The sequence below is a fragment of the Ambystoma mexicanum genome, chromosome 5p (assembly GCF_040938575.1).
Source record: "Ambystoma mexicanum isolate Mex_15411 chromosome 5p, UKY_AmexF1_1, whole genome shotgun sequence".
Lineage (NCBI taxonomy): Eukaryota > Metazoa > Chordata > Amphibia > Caudata > Ambystomatidae > Ambystoma > Ambystoma mexicanum.
The window spans coordinates 741,546,407-741,563,732 of record NC_090930.1 but is presented as its reverse complement, the minus strand read 5'-3'; the positions used below and the strand labels follow the sequence as shown (position 1 = coordinate 741,563,732).

Below are 17,326 nucleotides of genomic sequence, written 5' to 3'. Positions count from 1 at the left end.
ACGTAATTTGGTCGCAAGCCAAATGGTCGATTTTTTAATTTATTTATATATATATTTTTTAGGTTGTAGTTTAGGGAAAAAAAGGGGTTTTTAGAAAAAAAGGGGGTTGGGGGGACCCCCCCCAAACCCCCCCCCAAAAAAAAATTTGAAAATAAAAAACAAAGCAATTCGACAATTTGGTTTTCGACCAAATGGTTTCGACCAATTGTCCTGTCGACAAATTTTTTTCGACGAAATGTCTGGCAACCCAGCTGCCGACTGTTGCTATTGACAGGAGTTCCAGGTGTATAAACTGAGGAGATCACCAGTTCAATTACCTGTGAACGCATTTTGAAGCTCATTCACAACCAGTTCATGCCCGTTCTCTCCATTTTGGCTTTCTGGCTGGCCGAGGGGCCCTTCAGTAATGTTCTTTGCTAACCATTACACCATGGGCCCCTTGCTGGTGCAACCTGACAGAGTTGTAACAGAAATGAGAATCGAGATCTCATGCATCATTTTAACAAACTCATATTCCTAGCCCACGGATATTATGCAAATGTGGAACTGTTTAGTTGGTTGTTGCGCAATAGCAAACTCTTTGCTTTACAGCTCATTTGGATAGGATTCTTCCTCTGGAGGCATAAGATAAAAGAATATTGCATACATTCTCTAAAAGGCTCTTTTTTTGCTGCAATGATGTTCATCATGTCACTAAGTATGTAGGTTCCATGGTGTAATGGTTAGCACTCTGGACTCTGAATCCAGCGATCCGAGTTCAAATCTCGGTGGGACCTTGGGAATTACTGTGTTTGTTTTCCTCTCAGTGTCTTGTTTTAATAGCAATGACGCTGCTGTGTCGCCCACTTTCATAGCATTATTCCCTGGGTGCATTTGAAAAAAGAAAGATTTTCCATGGATGACGCTCTTTAGCCACAATGAAACCCACCACTTTCTGTGGTGTGAAAGACCCATGGTGTAATGGTAGCACCCTGGAGGTTGAATCCAATAATTTGCATTCAAATCTCTGTAAGAGTTTACCATCAGTCGAACCTTTCCCTTATCGTTTATTGTGGATGTCTTCTTTGAAGAAAGGTATGATCCAACTAAAGTAAGTACATTCACGAATGGGCCCTTGGTCGGTACAAACAGTATTTATACACCTCAGGCCTTTTGTGAATTAAGAAAAGTGTGTTCTTCGTTCTATTTTTCATCTGAAACTGATACCTTCATTTTACAAACATGTAAAGACTGTTAAGACGCTTGATTAATATCATTGATTCTGAATGTGGTCGCTTTTCATAGGATTAACCCTTTAACAATTTTGAAAGAGAATGGCAATACAATAGAGCTGCTTTTCCCAAAATGGTATTATTAATGTTGTTGCTGCATCTTCAAGTAAAAAGAGAATCCATTGGGTCACAGATTGAGCATGTTTCTTAACATTGAGTTAAGTTTGAAAATTTCAAATCTTTTATGTATGTTTCCGATGCAGATCTGCCCATCGACTCAGAATGACCTCACTGTTCATACATTTAAAAAAAATGCATAAAGGTTAAGATGCTAGGCACAAAAGTGGATTTTTATGAAAAGTTATGCCAGAGAGTGAGAGCGAAAATGAATACCCTACACCACTAACCTTATGAATATTACTATCTTTGGCCTATAATTTAAGACAACAAGGAGACAAAGTGTGTTAGAGCAAGAGAGAGGTTCCACCGAGACTTGAACTCGGATCGCTGGATTCAAAGTCCAAAGTGCTAACCATTACACCATGGAACCCTTGTTGAGCAGAGCTTCATAAGGGCAATGAGAATATAGGGCACAGTCAAGATTTTTACTGACCTATAGTAACCGTTTACTGATATTATATCGAAGCAGCACTGTTGCTGTTGGATGCTGTGCAATCGCAAAGTATTGGCTTCATGTCTCATTTGGATCAAATTCTTCCTCTGGAGTCTAATGATATAGGAATATTACATATTTTCTCTGATGTGCTCTGTTTTTCCAGAATGAAGTGCATCATGCTACTGAATATGTGGGTTCCATGGTGTAATGGTTAGCACTCTGGACTCTGAATCCAGCGATCCGAGTTCAAGTCTCGGTGGGACCTTGGGGCTGCTTCTCTTTTAGAGTTGCCTTTCATTTGCAGATAGATATAACAGCAATAGCTTTGCTTTACAGCCCACTTTGATGGCAGTCTTCTTTGACCAAAGAATATTAATAGTTTCTGGGGATGACTCTCTTTTGCCACAAAGAAACTGCCCACTCTCATATCTCCAAAGCTCCAAGGTATAATGGCTATTAAACTGGCTTTTGATCTCAGCGATTTGCATTGAAAGCCCAGGAGGCCCCTAAAATCAGTTGAATTGTTTCCTGATAATTTAGAGTTTATTTCTTCTTTCGAGAAAGGTGTGATCCAAATAAAGTAAGTACATTTAAACAAGGGCACTTGATCAGTAAATGCACTACTTTCTAGAACTCATAACTCTTGTAAGTTATAAAAAGTTTGCTCTCCATACAGTTTGTCAACTCAAAGAATTACATTTTTTACACATTTAATAAGACCATCAAATTGCTTGAAACATAGGAATGATTGTGAAAGTGAATATGATTCACCAAAATAATTGTATAACATTTTTTAATGTTAATAAAATAGGGCTTTTTCCAATCTTTTCACATCAATGTTGTTTCTGCATGTTCCAGTGAGCAGAGAATCTACTGCACATAGTGTGTACATTTTTCTTTTCATAGAGTTAAGGTTGGACATTATTCATCTGTGGAAAATGTTTCTGAGAGATATCTGGGTGCCCACTCTGATTGACCTTAGGGATTGTACATTAACGATATGTAGTTGCATCACTGTATTGGTATCAGGCACCAAAGTGCATTTAAATGTAATGTCGTGCAGAGAGAGTCGACTGAACTTCTGAATATTAACTCTGTTGAATTGTAATTTGAGAAATTAGAAAATGGAGTGTAAGAGCAAGATAACGGTCCCACCGAGACTTGAACTCGGATCGTTGGATTCAAAGTCCAAAGTGCTAACCATTACACCATGGAACCCTTGCAAGATGCACCTGAGAGCGTTGAATCAGAAATGGCAATATAGAGCACATTTACAATTTTTACAGATTCATAGTCCCAATTGACTGATATCATACAAACACAGCGATGTTGTCGATTGACGTTGTGCTATAGCAATCTCTGTGCTTTATAGAGCATGTAGATCAAATTCTTCCTCTTGAGGCATATGATTAAGCAATATTAAATATTGTTTCTGACTGCCTCTGTTTTGGCATAATGAAGTTCAGCATTTGCGGAAGTATTTAGGTTCCATGGTCTAATGGTTAGTAGGCTGGACTCTGAATTTAGTAATCTGACATGTTATAGCTATATTTTGTTTTCCTTTGGGTGTATTGTCATTTTATGCACATAGATTTCCTAGCAGTGGCTGTGATGAATAGTTCAATTTGATAGCAGCTTCCTTTTGAGAATTTGAAAAAAAAAGAATTAAATAGTCTCTCTGGATGACTCTGCTTTGATTTCTATGTGCACATCCCTTTTGCGTTTCAGAGGGATTGACCAACATACACAACAGTGCTTGGAAGACCTCTTCCTCCCGCATGGCATGTAAAGCTAACCTCTCTCCTACCGTGTGTTTTTTTACTTTTTAACTTCCCCTTCCGAGTCATGATCATGTAACTGAATTTACATTTTTAGATTTTAACTGCAGTAGTTGCTTGTTTTTCATTTTTATTTTTTGTGTACGCATACATCCCTTTTTGTGGGGAGGGGGGAGTGATGTCTATTTACTTATATTAGCTAATATAGGTCATTTTATGTCCGCTTACAATATGTGTCAGTATTTTTTATGTCGTTTCCAATCAATGTCTAATATCAAGTGGTTTGCAGCAGTCATACAAAGGCACGTAACACCCGCAAAACACCTACATAAGTTAGAAATACTCCGGAAGAGTACTCAGTTTATGAAAAGGCGGTGAATCCCAAATAGAACTGTAAATGTAAGCTAGCAAGCAGACTGTGCACCCCTGTTTGGAACTATGACCTGTGTGTTGCCCTCTATTAACAGAACAATGTAACTGCAGCCCATGTCACATAAAATAGAAAGTAGAGATTATGCAAATTAACTCCCAGAAGAGCCTGGTGTCACCCCAAAAGGTGTCATGCTTTTCACACCAAGAAACATCCACACATAGATCCCTGCGAACCTCAAAAACGTACAGGAAACCCTGTCCAGCGCTTTGCTCCCAGAGGAGATAAGGTTGAAAAACCACCCTATGTTAAAAGTGTCCATAATCCATGCCAGCTGCCCTGTCTATAGAACCTGGCCGTTCGGGGCCTAGGGGCATGAGTGGAAGGGTTTAACCTGCCTGGGTTCTTGGGCATGGTTTCATCATGCCTCAGTTTACAATGGCACTCTGCCACTTTGTCAGGCTTTAAAGAAGCCTGACTCCTGCAGAGCAAAAGATCTGATTATTTCCTTACATGTTTTGTACGTAAGAATGCGGATGGTGCTCTGAGCCTCCTATGGTGGTTATTAAGCATGGTATACATACCATAGCATGTAACTGTGCCTACAAATGGAACATTTTGTTCATTTATTAGGGAGTTGTGAAAATGGCAAAATCAAATTGCCATTACTGACACAGACCAGCTGCCGCTGTCCGGACATTTCGTCGAAAGACATTTGGTCGACGTAATTTGGTCGAAAGCCAAATGGTTGTTTTTTTTATTTATTTATATATATATTTTTTAGGTTGTAGTTTAGGGAAAAAAAGGGGTTTTTAGAAAAAAAGGGGGTTGGGGGGACCCCCCCAAACCCCCCCCCAAAAAAAATGTGAAAATAAAAAACAAAGCAATTCGACCATTTGGTTTTCGACCAAATGATTTCGACCAATTGTCCTGTCGACAAATTTTTTTCGACGAAATGTCTGGCAACCCAGCTGCCGACTGTTGCTATTGACAGGAGTTCCAGGTGTATAAACTGAGGAGATCACCAGTTCAATTACCTGTGAACGCATTTTGAAGCTCATTCACAACCAGTTCATGCTCGTTCTCTCCATTTTGGCTTTCTGGCTGGCCGAGGGGCCCTTCAGTAATGTTCTTTGCTAACCATTACACCATGGGCCCCTTGCTGGTGCAACCTGACAGAGTTGTAACAGAAATGAGAATCGAGATCTCATGCATCATTTTAACAAACTCATATTCCTAGCCCACGGATATTATGCAAATGTGGAACTGTTTAGTTGGTTGTTGCGCAATAGCAAACTCTTTGCTTTACAGCTCATTTGGATAGGATTCTTCCTCTGGAGGCATAAGATAAAAGAATATTGCATACATTCTCTAAAAGGCTCTTTTTTTGCTGCAATGACGTTCATCATGTCACTAAGTATGTAGGTTCCATGGTGTAATGGTTAGCACTCTGGACTCTGAATCCAGCGATCCGAGTTCAAATCTCGGTGGGACCTTGGGAATTACTGTGTTTGTTTTCCTCCCAGTGTCTTGTTTTAATAGCAATGACGCTGCTGTGTCGCCCACTTTCATAGCATTATTCCCTGGGTGCATTTGAAAAAAGAAAGATTTTCCATGGATGACGCTCTTTAACCACAATGAAACCCACCACTTTCTGTGGTGTGAAAGACCCATGGTGTAATGGTAGCACCCTGGAGGTTGAATCCAATAATTTGCATTCAAATCTCTGTAAGAGTTTACCATCAGTCGAACCTTTCCCTTATCGTTTATTGTGGATGTCTTCTTTGAAGAAAGGTATGATCCAACTAAAGTAAGTACATTCACGAATGGGCCCTTGGTCGGTACAAACAGTATTTATACACCTCAGGCCTTTTGTGAATTAAGAAAAGTGTGTTCTTCGTTCTATTTTTCATCTCAAACTGATACCTTCATTTTACAAACATGTAAAGACTGTTAAGACGCTTGATTAATATCATTGATTCTGAATGTGGTCGCTTTTCATAGGATTAACCCTTTAACAATTTTGAAAGAGAATGGCGATACAATAGAGCTGCTTTTCCCAAAATGGTATTATTAATGTTGTTGCTGCATCTTCAAGTAAAAAGAGAATCCATTGGGTCACAGATTGAGCATGTTTCTTAACATTGAGTTAAGTTTGAAAATTTCAAATCTTTTATGTATGTTTCCGATGCAGATCTGCCCATCGACTCAGAATGACCTCACTGTTCATACATTTAAAAAAAATGCATAAAGGTTAAGGTGCTAGGCACAAAAGTGGATTTTTATGAAAAGTTATGCCAGAGAGTGAGAGCGAAAATGAATACCCTACACCATTAACCTTATGAATATTACTATCTTTGGCCTATAATTTAAGACAACAAGGAGACAAAGTGTGTTAGAGCAAGAGAGAGGTTCCACCGAGACTTGAACTCGGATCGCTGGATTCAAAGTCCAAAGTGCTAACCATTACACCATGGAACCCTTGTTGAGCAGAGCTTCATAAGGGCAATGAGAATATAGGGCACAGTCAAGATTTTTACTGACCTATAGTAACCGTTTACTGATATTATATCGAAGCAGCACTGTTGCTGTTGGATGCTGTGCAATCGCAAAGTATTGGCTTCATGTCTCATTTGGATCAAATTCTTCCTCTGGAGTCTAATGATATAGGAATATTACATATTTTCTCTGATGTGCTCTGTTTTTCCAGAATGAAGTGCATCATGCTACTGAATATGTGGGTTCCATGGTGTAATGGTTAGCACTCTGGACTCTGAATCCAGCGATCCGAGTTCAAGTCTCGGTGGGACCTTGGGGCTGCTTCTCTTTTAGAGTTGCCTTTCATTTGCAGATAGATATAACAGCAATAGCTTTGCTTTACAGCCCACTTTGATGGCAGTCTTCTTTGACCAAAGAATATTAATAGTTTCTGGGGATGACTCTCTTTTGCCACAAAGAAACTGCCCACTCTCATATCTCCAAAGCTCCAAGGTATAATGGCTATTAAACTGGCTTTTGATCTCAGCGATTTGCATTGAAAGCCCAGGAGGCCCCTAAAATCAGTTGAATTGTTTCCTGATAATTTAGAGTTTATTTCTTCTTTCGAGAAAGGTGTGATCCAAATAAAGTAAGTACATTTAAACAAGGGCACTTGATCAGTAAATGCACTACTTTCTAGAACTCATAACTCTTGTAAGTTATAAAAAGTTTGCTCTCCATACAGTTTGTCAACTCAAAGAATTACATTTTTTACACATTTAATAAGACCATCAAATTGCTTGAAACATAGGAATGATTGTGAAAGTGAATATGATTCACCAAAATAATTGTATAACATTTTTTAATGTTAATAAAATAGGGCTTTTTCCAATCTTTTCAAATCAATGTTGTTTCTGCATGTTCCAGTGAGCAGAGAATCTACTGCACATAGTGTGTACATTTTTCTTTTCATAGAGTTAAGGTTGGACATTATTCATCTGTGGAAAATGTTTCTGAGAGATATCTGGGTGCCCACTCTGATTGACCTTAGGGATTGTACATTAACGATATGTAGTTGCATCACTGTATTGGTATCAGGCACCAAAGTGCATTTAAATGTAATGTCGTGCAGAGAGAGTCGACTGAACTTCTGAATATTAACTCTGTTGAATTGTAATTTGAGAAATTAGAAAATGGTGTAAGAGCAAGATAACGGTCCCACCGAGACTTGAACTCGGATCGTTGGATTCAAAGTCCAAAGTGCTAACCATTACACCATGGAACCCTTGCAAGATGCACCTGAGAGCGTTGAATCAGAAATGGCAATATAGAGCACATTTACAATTTTTACAGATTCATAGTCCCAATTGACTGATATCATACAAACACAGCGATGTTGTCGATTGACGTTGTGCTATAGCAATCTCTGTGCTTTATAGAGCATGTAGATCAAATTCTTCCTCTTGAGGCATATGATTAAGCAATATTAAATATTGTTTCTGACTGCCTCTGTTTTGGCATAATGAAGTTCAGCATTTGCGGAAGTATTTAGGTTCCATGGTCTAATGGTTAGTAGGCTGGACTCTGAATTTAGTAATCTGACATGTTATAGCTATATTTTGTTTTCCTTTGGGTGTATTGTCATTTTATGCACATAGATTTCCTAGCAGTGGCTGTGATGAATAGTTCAATTTGATAGCAGCTTCCTTTTGAGAATTTGAAAAAAAAAGAATTAAATAGTCTCTCTGGATGACTCTGCTTTGATTTCTATGTGCACATCCCTTTTGCGTTTCAGAGGGATTGACCAACATACACAACAGTGCTTGGAAGACCTCTTCCTCCCTCATGGCATGTAAAGCTAACCTCTCTCCTACCGTGTGTTTTTTTACTTTTTAACTTCCCCTTCCGAGTCATGATCATGTAACTGAATTTACATTTTTAGATTTTAACTGCAGTAGTTGCTTGTTTTTCATTTTTATTTTTTGTGTACGCATACATCCCTTTTTGTGGGGAGGGGGGAGTGATGTCTGTTTACTTATATTAGCTAATATAGGTCATTTTATGTCCGCTTACAATATGTGTCAGGATTTTTTATGTCGTTTCCAATCAATGTCTAATATCAAGTGGTTTGCAGCAGTCATACAAAGGCACGTAACACCCCCAAAACACCTACATAAGTTAGAAATACTCCGGAAGAGTACTCAGTTTATGAAAAGGCGGTGAATCCCAAATAGAACTGTAAATGTAAGCTAGCAAGCAGACTGTGCACCCCTGTTTGGAACTATGACCTGTGTGTTGCCCTCTATTAACAGAACAATGTAACTGCAGCCCATGTCACATAAAATAGAAAGTAGAGATTATGCAAATTAACTCCCAGAAGAGCCTGGTGTCACCCCAAAAGGTGTCATGCTTTTCACACCAAGAAACATCCACACATAGATCCCTGCGAACCTCAAAAACGTACAGGAAACCCTGTCCAGCGCTTTGCTCCCAGAGGAGATAAGGTTGAAAAACCTCTATATGTTAAAAGTGTCCATAATCCATGCCAGCTGCCCTGTCTATAGAACCTGGCCGTTCGGGGCCTAGGGGCATGAGTGGAAGGGTTTAACCTGCCTGGGTTCTTGGGCATGGTTTCATCATGCCTCAGTTTACAATGGCACTCTGCCACTTTGTCAGGCTTTAAAGAAGCCTGACTCCTGCAGAGCAAAAGATCTGATTATTTCCTTACATGTTTTGTACGTAAGAATGCGGATGGTGCTCTGAGCCTCCTATGGTGGTTATTAAGCATGGTATACATACCATAGCATGTAACTGTGCCTACAAATGGAACATTTTGTTCATTTATTAGGGAGTTGTGAAAATGGCAAAATCAAATTGCCATTACTGACACAGACCAGCTGGCGCTGTCCGGACATTTCGTCGAAAGACATTTCGTCGAAAGACATTTGGTCGACGTAATTTGGTCGAAAGCCAAATGGTCGATTTTTTTATTTATTTATATATATATTTTTTAGGTTGTAGTTTAGGGAAAAAAAGGGGTTTTTAGAAAAAAAGGGGGTTGGGGGGACCCCCCCAAACCCCCCCCCCAAAAAAAATGTGAAAATAAAAAACAAAGCAATTCGACCATTTGGTTTTCGACCAAATGGTTTCGACCAATTGTCCTGTCGACAAATTTTTTTCGACGAAATGTCTGGCAACCCAGCTGCCGACTGTTGCTATTGACAGGAGTTCCAGGTGTATAAACTGAGGAGATCACCAGTTCAATTACCTGTGAACGCATTTTGAAGCTCATTCACAACCAGTTCATGCCCGTTCTCTCCATTTTGGCTTTCTGGCTGGCCGAGGGGCCCTTCAGTAATGTTCTTTGCTAACCATTACACCATGGGCCCCTTGCTGGTGCAACCTGACAGAGTTGTAACAGAAATGAGAATCGAGATCTCATGCATCATTTTAACAAACTCATATTCCTAGCCCACGGATATTATGCAAATGTGGAACTGTTTAGTTGGTTGTTGCGCAATAGCAAACTCTTTACTTTACAGCTCATTTGGATAGGATTCTTCCTCTGGAGGCATAAGATAAAAGAATATTGCATACATTCTCTAAAAGGCTCTTTTTTTGCTGCAATGACGTTCATCATGTCACTAAGTATGTAGGTTCCATGGTGTAATGGTTAGCACTCTGAATCCAGCGATCCGAGTTCAAATCTCGGTGGGACCTTGGGAATTACTGTGTTTGTTTTCCTCCCAGTGTCTTGTTTTAATAGCAATGACGCTGCTGTGTCGCCCACTTTCATAGCATTATTCCCTGGGTGCATTTGAAAAAAAGAAAGATTTTCCATGGATGACGCTCTTTAGCCACAATGAAACCCACCACTTTCTGTGGTGTGAAAGACCCATGGTGTAATGGTAGCACCCTGGAGGTTGAATCCAATAATTTGCATTCAAATCTCTGTAAGAGTTTACCATCAGTCGAACCTTTCCCTTATCGTTTATTGTGGATGTCTTCTTTGAAGAAAGGTATGATCCAACTAAAGTAAGTACATTCACGAATGGGCCCTTGGTCGGTACAAACAGTATTTATACACCTCAGGCCTTTTGTGAATTAAGAAAAGTGTGTTCTTCGTTCTATTTTTCATCTCAAACTGATACCTTCATTTTACAAACATGTAAAGACTGTTAAGACGCTTGATTAATATCATTGATTCTGAATGTGGTCGCTTTTCATAGGATTAACCCTTTAACAATTTTGAAAGAGAATGGCGATACAATAGAGCTGCTTTTCCCAAAATGGTATTATTAATGTTGTTGCTGCATCTTCAAGTAAAAAGAGAATCCATTGGGTCACAGATTGAGCATGTTTCTTAACATTGAGTTAAGTTTGAAAATTTCAAATCTTTTATGTATGTTTCCGATGCAGATCTGCCCATCGACTCAGAATGACCTCACTGTTCATACATTTAAAAAAAATGCATAAAGGTTAAGGTGCTAGGCACAAAAGTGGATTTTTATGAAAAGTTATGCCAGAGAGTGAGAGCGAAAATGAATACCCTACACCATTAACCTTATGAATATTACTATCTTTGGCCTATAATTTAAGACAACTAGGAGACAAAGTGTGTTAGAGCAAGAGAGAGGTTCCACCGAGACTTGAACTCGGATCGCTGGATTCAAAGTCCAAAGTGCTAACCATTACACCATGGAACCCTTGTTGAGCAGAGCTTCATAAGGGCAATGAGAATATAGGGCACAGTCAAGATTTTTACTGACCTATAGTAACCGTTTACTGATATTATATCGAAGCAGCACTGTTGCTGTTGGGTGCTGTGCAATCGCAAAGTATTGGCTTCATGTCTCATTTGGATCAAATTCTTCCTCTGGAGTCTAATGATATAGGAATATTACATATTTTCTCTGATGTGCTCTGTTTTTCCAGAATGAAGTGCATCATGCTACTGAATATGTGGGTTCCATGGTGTAATGGTTAGCACTCTGGACTCTGAATCCAGCGATCCGAGTTCAAGTCTCGGTGGGACCTTGGGGCTGCTTCTCTTTTAGAGTTGCCTTTCATTTGCAGATAGATATAACAGCAATAGCTTTGCTTTACAGCCCACTTTGATGGCAGTCTTCTTTGACCAAAGAATATTAATAGTTTCTGGGGATGACTCTCTTTTGCCACAAAGAAACTGCCCACTCTCATATCTCCAAAGCTCCAAGGTATAATGGCTATTAAACTGGCTTTTGATCTCAGCGATTTGCATTGAAAGCCCAGGAGGCCCCTAAAATCAGTTGAATTGTTTCCTGATAATTTAGAGTTTATTTCTTCTTTTGAGAAAGGTGTGATCCAAATAAAGTAAGTACATTTAAACAAGGGCACTTGATCAGTAAATGCACTACTTTCTAGAACTCATAACTCTTGTAAGTTATAAAAAGTTTGCTCTCCATACAGTTTGTCAACTCAAAGAATTACATTTTTTACACATTTAATAAGACCATCAAATTGCTTGAAACATAGGAATGATTGTGAAAGTGAATATGATTCACCAAAATAATTGTATAACATTTTTTAATGTTAATAAAATAGGGCTTTTTCCAATCTTTTCACATCAATGTTGTTTCTGCATGTTCCAGTGAGCAGAGAATCTACTGCACATAGTGTGTACATTTTTCTTTTCATAGAGTTAAGGTTGGACATTATTCATCTGTGGAAAATGTTTCTGAGAGATATCTGGGTGCCCACTCTGATTGACCTTAGGGATTGTACATTAACGATATGTAGTTGCATCACTGTATTGGTATCAGGCACCAAAGTGCATTTAAATGTAATGTCGTGCAGAGAGAGTCGACTGAACTTCTGAATATTAACTCTGTTGAATTGTAATTTGAGAAATTAGAAAATGGAGTGTAAGAGCAAGATAACGGTCCCACCGAGACTTGAACTCGGATCGTTGGATTCAAAGTCCAAAGTGCTAACCATTACACCATGGAACCCTTGCAAGATGCACCTGAGAGCGTTGAATCAGAAATGGCAATATAGAGCACATTTACAATTTTTACAGATTCATAGTCCCAATTGACTGATATCATACAAACACAGCGATGTTGTCGATTGACGTTGTGCTATAGCAATCTCTGTGCTTTATAGAGCATGTAGATCAAATTCTTCCTCTTGAGGCATATGATTAAGCAATATTAAATATTGTTTCTGACTGCCTCTGTTTTGGCATAATGAAGTTCAGCATTTGCGGAAGTATTTAGGTTCCATGGTCTAATGGTTAGTAGGCTGGACTCTGAATTTAGTAATCTGACATGTTATAGCTATATTTTGTTTTCCTTTGGGTGTATTGTCATTTTATGCACATAGATTTCCTAGCAGTGGCTGTGATGAATAGTTCAATTTGATAGCAGCTTCCTTTTGAGAATTTGAAAAAAAAAGAATTAAATAGTCTCTCTGGATGACTCTGCTTTGATTTCTATGTGCACATCCCTTTTGCATTTCAGAGGGATTGACCAACATACACAACAGTGCTTGGAAGACCTCTTCCTCCCTCATGGCATGTAAAGCTAACCTCTCTCCTACCGTGTGTTTTTTTACTTTTTAACTTCCCCTTCCGAGTCATGATCATGTAACTGAATTTACATTTTTAGATTTTAACTGCAGTAGTTGCTTGTTTTTCATTTTTATTTTTTGTGTACGCATACATCCCTTTTTGTGGGGAGGGGGGAGTGATGTCTGTTTACTTATATTAGCTAATATAGGTCATTTTATGTCCGCTTACAATATGTGTCAGGATTTTTTATGTCCTTTCCAATCAATGTCTAATATCAAGTGGTTTGCAGCAGTCATACAAAGGCACGTAACACCCCCAAAACACCTACATAAGTTAGAAATACTCCAGAAGAGTACTCAGTTTATGAAAAGGCGGTGAATCCCAAATAGAACTGTAAATGTAAGCTAGCAAGCAGACTGTGCACCCCTGTTTGGAACTATGACCTGTGTGTTGCCCTCTATTAACAGAACAATGTAACTGCAGCCCATGTCACATAAAATAGAAAGTAGAGATTATGCAAATTAACTCCCAGAAGAGCCTGGTGTCACCCCAAAAGGTGTCATGCTTTTCACACCAAGAAACATCCACACATAGATCCCTGCGAACCTCAAAAACGTACAGGAAACCCTGTCCAGCGCTTTGCTCCCAGAGGAGATAAGGTTGAAAAACCACCCAATGTTAAAAGTGTCCATAATCCATGCCAGCTGCGCTGTCTATAGAACCTGGCCGTTTGTGGCCATTCGGGGCCTAGGGGCATGAGTGGAAGGGTTTAACCTGCCTGGGTTCTTGGGCATGGTTTCATCATGCCTCAGTTTACAATGGCACTCTGCCACTTTGTCAGGCTTTAAAGAAGCCTGACTCCTGCAGAGCAAAAGATCTGATTATTTCCTTACATGTTTTGTACGTAAGAATGCGGATGGTGCTCTGAGCCTCCTATGGTGGTTATTAAGCATGGTATACATACCATAGCATGTAACTGTGCCTACAAATGGAACATTTTGTTCATTTATTAGGGAGTTGTGAAAATGGCAAAATCAAATTGCCATTACTGACACAGACCAGCTGCCGCTGTCCGGACATTTCGTCGAAAGACATTTGGTCGAAAGACATTTGGTCGACGTAATTTGGTCGAAAGCCAAATGGTCAATTTTTTTATTTATTTATATATATATTTCTTAGGTTGTAGTTTAGGGAAAAAAAGGGGGTTTTAGAAAAAAAGGGGGTTGGGGGGACCCCCCCAAAGCCCCCCCCAAAAAAAATGTGAAAATAAAAAACAAAGCAATTCGACCATTTGGTTTTCGACCAAATGGTTTCGACCAATTGTCCTGTCGACACATTTTTTTCGACGAAATGTCTGGCAACCCAGCTGCCGACTGTTGCTATTGACAGGAGTTCCAGGTGTATAAACTGAGGAGATCACCAGTTCAATTACCTGTGAACGCATTTTGAAGCTCATTCACAACCAGTTCATGCCCGTTCTCTCCATTTTGGCTTTCTGGCTGGCCGAGGGGCCCTTCAGTAATGTTCTTTGTTAACCATTACACCATGGGCCCCTTGCTGATGCAACCTGACAGAGTTGTAACAGAAATGAGAATCGAGATCTCATGCATCATTTTAACAAACTCATATTCCTAGCCCACGGATATTATGCAAATGTGGAACTGTTTAGTTGGTTGTTGCGCAATAGCAAACTCTTTGCTTTACAGCTCATTTGGATAGGATTCTTCCTCTGGAGGCATAAGATAAAAGAATATTGCATACATTCTCTAAAAGGCTCTTTTTCTGCTGCAATGACGTTCATCATGTCACTAAGTACGTAGGTTCCATGGTGTAATGGTTAGCACTCTGGACTCTGAATCCAGCGATCCGAGTTCAAATCTCGGTGGGACCTTGGGAATTACTGTGTTTGTTTTCCTCCCAGTGTCTTGTTTTAATAGCAATGACGCTGCTGTGTCGCCCACTTTCATAGCATTATTCCCTGGGTGCATTTGAAAAAAGAAAGATTTTCCATGGATGACGCTCTTTAGCCACAATGAAACCCACCACTTTCTGTGGTGTGAAAGACCCATGGTGTAATGGTAGCACCCTGGAGGTTGAATCCAATAATTTGCATTCAAATCTCTGTAAGAGTTTACCATCAGTCGAACCTTTCCCTTATCGTTTATTGTGGATGTCTTCTTTGAAGAAAGGTATGATCCAACTAAAGTAAGTACATTCACGAATGGGCCCTTGGTCGGTACAAACAGTATTCATACACCTCAGGCCTTTTGTGAATTAAGAAAAGTGTGTTCTTCGTTCTATTTTTCATCTCAAACTGATACCTTCATTTTACAAACATGTAAAGACTGTTAAGACGCTTGATTAATATCATTGATTCTGAATGTGGTCGCTTTTCATAGGATTAACCCTTTAACAATTTTGAAAGAGAATGGCGATACAATAGAGCTGCTTTTCCCAAAATGGTATTATTAATGTTGTTGCTGCATCTTCAAGTAAAAAGAGAATCCATTGGGTCACAGATTGAGCATGTTTCTTAACATTGAGTTAAGTTTGAAAATTTCAAATCTTTTATGTATGTTTCCGATGCAGATCTGCCCATCGACTCAGAATGACCTCACTGTTCATACATTTAAAAAAAATGCATAAAGGTTAAGGTGCTAGGCACAAAAGTGGATTTTTATGAAAAGTTATGCCAGAGAGTGAGAGCGAAAATGAATACCCTACACCATTAACCTTATGAATATTACTATCTTTGGCCTATAATTTAAGACAACAAGGAGACAAAGTGTGTTAGAGCAAGAGAGAGGTTCCACCGAGACTTGAACTCGGATCCCTGGATTCAAAGTCCAAAGTGCTAACCATTACACCATGGAACCCTTGTTGAGCAGAGCTTCATAAGGGCAATGAGAATATAGGGCACAGTCAAGATTTTTACTGACCTATAGTAACCGTTTACTGATATTATATCGAAGCAGCACTGTTGCTGTTGGATGCTGTGCAATCGCAAAGTATTGGCTTCATGTCTCATTTGGATCAATTTCTTCCTCTGGAGTATAATGATATAGGAATATTACATATTTTCTCTGATGTGCTCTGTTTTTCCAGAATGAAGTGCATCATGCTACTGAATATGTGGGTTACATGGTGTAATGGTTAGCACTCTGGACTCTGAATCCAGCGATCCGAGTTCAAGTCTCGGTGGGACCTTGGGGCTGCTTCTCTTTTAGAGTTGCCTTTCATTTGCAGATAGATATAACAGCAATAGCTTTGCTTTACAGCCCACTTTGATGGCAGTCTTCTTTGACCAAAGAATATTAATAGTTTCTGGGGATGACTCTCTTTTGCCACAAAGAAACTGCCCACTCTCATATCTCCAAAGCTCCAAGGTATAATGGCTATTAAACTGGCTTTTGATCTCAGCGATTTGCATTGAAAGCCCAGGAGGCCCCTAAAATCAGTTGAATTGTTTCCTGATAATTTAGAGTTTATTTCTTCTTTCGAGAAAGGTGTGATCCAAATAAAGTAAGTACATTTAAACAAGGGCACTTGATCAGTAAATGCACTACTTTCTAGAACTCATAACTCTTGTAAGTTATAAAATGTTTGCTCTCCATACAGTTTGTCAACTCAAAGAATTACATTTTTTACACATTTAATAAGACCATCAAATTGCTTGAAACATAGGAATGATTGTGAAAGTGAATATGATTCACCAAAATAATTGTATAACATTTTTTAATGTTAATAAAATAGGGCTTTTTCCAATCTTTTCACATCAATGTTGTTTCTGCATGTTCCAGTGAGCAGAGAATCTACTGCACATAGTGTGTACATTTTTCTTTTCATAGAGTTAAGGTTGGACATTATTCATCTGTGGAAAATCTTTCTGAGAGATATCTGGGTGCCCACTCTGATTGACCTTAGGGATTGTACATTAACGATATGTAGTTGCATCACTGTATTGGTATCAGGCACCAAAGTGCATTTAAATGTAATGTCGTGCAGAGAGAGTCGACTGAACTTCTGAATATTAACTCTGTTGAATTGTAATTTGAGAAATTAGAAAATGGAGTGTAAGAGCAAGATCACGGTCCCACCGAGACTTGAACTCGGATCGTTGGATTCAAAGTCCAAAGTGCTAACCATTACACCATGGAACCCTTGCAAGATGCACCTGAGAGCGTTGAATCAGAAATGGCAATATAGAGCACATTTACAATTTTTACAGATTCATAGTCCCAATTGACTGATATCATACAAACACAGCGATGTTGTCGATTGACGTTGTGCTATAGCAATCTCTGTGCTTTATAGAGCATGTAG

General features: G+C 39.1%; 15 non-coding genes across 15 annotated transcripts; 7 read left to right on the top strand and 8 right to left on the bottom strand.

Annotated features, from left to right (window-relative positions):
• The first annotated feature begins 704 nt into the window (after nt 1-704).
• TRNAQ-CUG (transfer RNA glutamine (anticodon CUG)) lies at nt 705-776 on the top strand. The gene has a single exon. It is a non-coding gene; the product is annotated as a tRNA-Gln (tRNA).
• Nucleotides 777-1,689: 913 nt separating this feature from the next.
• On the bottom strand, nt 1,690-1,761 carry TRNAQ-UUG (transfer RNA glutamine (anticodon UUG)). Its single transcript has one exon. It is a non-coding gene; the product is annotated as a tRNA-Gln (tRNA).
• A 259-nt stretch (nt 1,762-2,020) lies between these two features.
• TRNAQ-CUG (transfer RNA glutamine (anticodon CUG)) lies at nt 2,021-2,092 on the top strand. The gene has a single exon. It is a non-coding gene; the product is annotated as a tRNA-Gln (tRNA).
• An 881-nt stretch (nt 2,093-2,973) lies between these two features.
• Nucleotides 2,974-3,045, bottom strand: TRNAQ-UUG (transfer RNA glutamine (anticodon UUG)). The gene has a single exon. It is a non-coding gene; the product is annotated as a tRNA-Gln (tRNA).
• A 2,354-nt stretch (nt 3,046-5,399) lies between these two features.
• TRNAQ-CUG (transfer RNA glutamine (anticodon CUG)) lies at nt 5,400-5,471 on the top strand. The gene has a single exon. It is a non-coding gene; the product is annotated as a tRNA-Gln (tRNA).
• Nucleotides 5,472-6,384: 913 nt separating this feature from the next.
• TRNAQ-UUG (transfer RNA glutamine (anticodon UUG)) lies at nt 6,385-6,456 on the bottom strand. Its single transcript has one exon. It is a non-coding gene; the product is annotated as a tRNA-Gln (tRNA).
• Nucleotides 6,457-6,715: 259 nt separating this feature from the next.
• TRNAQ-CUG (transfer RNA glutamine (anticodon CUG)) lies at nt 6,716-6,787 on the top strand. Its single transcript has one exon. It is a non-coding gene; the product is annotated as a tRNA-Gln (tRNA).
• Nucleotides 6,788-7,666: 879 nt separating this feature from the next.
• TRNAQ-UUG (transfer RNA glutamine (anticodon UUG)) lies at nt 7,667-7,738 on the bottom strand. Its single transcript has one exon. It is a non-coding gene; the product is annotated as a tRNA-Gln (tRNA).
• Nucleotides 7,739-11,087: 3,349 nt separating this feature from the next.
• On the bottom strand, nt 11,088-11,159 carry TRNAQ-UUG (transfer RNA glutamine (anticodon UUG)). Its single transcript has one exon. It is a non-coding gene; the product is annotated as a tRNA-Gln (tRNA).
• A 259-nt stretch (nt 11,160-11,418) lies between these two features.
• On the top strand, nt 11,419-11,490 carry TRNAQ-CUG (transfer RNA glutamine (anticodon CUG)). The gene has a single exon. It is a non-coding gene; the product is annotated as a tRNA-Gln (tRNA).
• An 881-nt stretch (nt 11,491-12,371) lies between these two features.
• On the bottom strand, nt 12,372-12,443 carry TRNAQ-UUG (transfer RNA glutamine (anticodon UUG)). Its single transcript has one exon. It is a non-coding gene; the product is annotated as a tRNA-Gln (tRNA).
• Nucleotides 12,444-14,822: 2,379 nt separating this feature from the next.
• On the top strand, nt 14,823-14,894 carry TRNAQ-CUG (transfer RNA glutamine (anticodon CUG)). The gene has a single exon. It is a non-coding gene; the product is annotated as a tRNA-Gln (tRNA).
• A 913-nt stretch (nt 14,895-15,807) lies between these two features.
• TRNAQ-UUG (transfer RNA glutamine (anticodon UUG)) lies at nt 15,808-15,879 on the bottom strand. The gene has a single exon. It is a non-coding gene; the product is annotated as a tRNA-Gln (tRNA).
• Nucleotides 15,880-16,138: 259 nt separating this feature from the next.
• TRNAQ-CUG (transfer RNA glutamine (anticodon CUG)) lies at nt 16,139-16,210 on the top strand. The gene has a single exon. It is a non-coding gene; the product is annotated as a tRNA-Gln (tRNA).
• Nucleotides 16,211-17,091: 881 nt separating this feature from the next.
• TRNAQ-UUG (transfer RNA glutamine (anticodon UUG)) lies at nt 17,092-17,163 on the bottom strand. The gene has a single exon. It is a non-coding gene; the product is annotated as a tRNA-Gln (tRNA).
• Between the last annotated feature and the right edge of the window lie 163 nt (nt 17,164-17,326).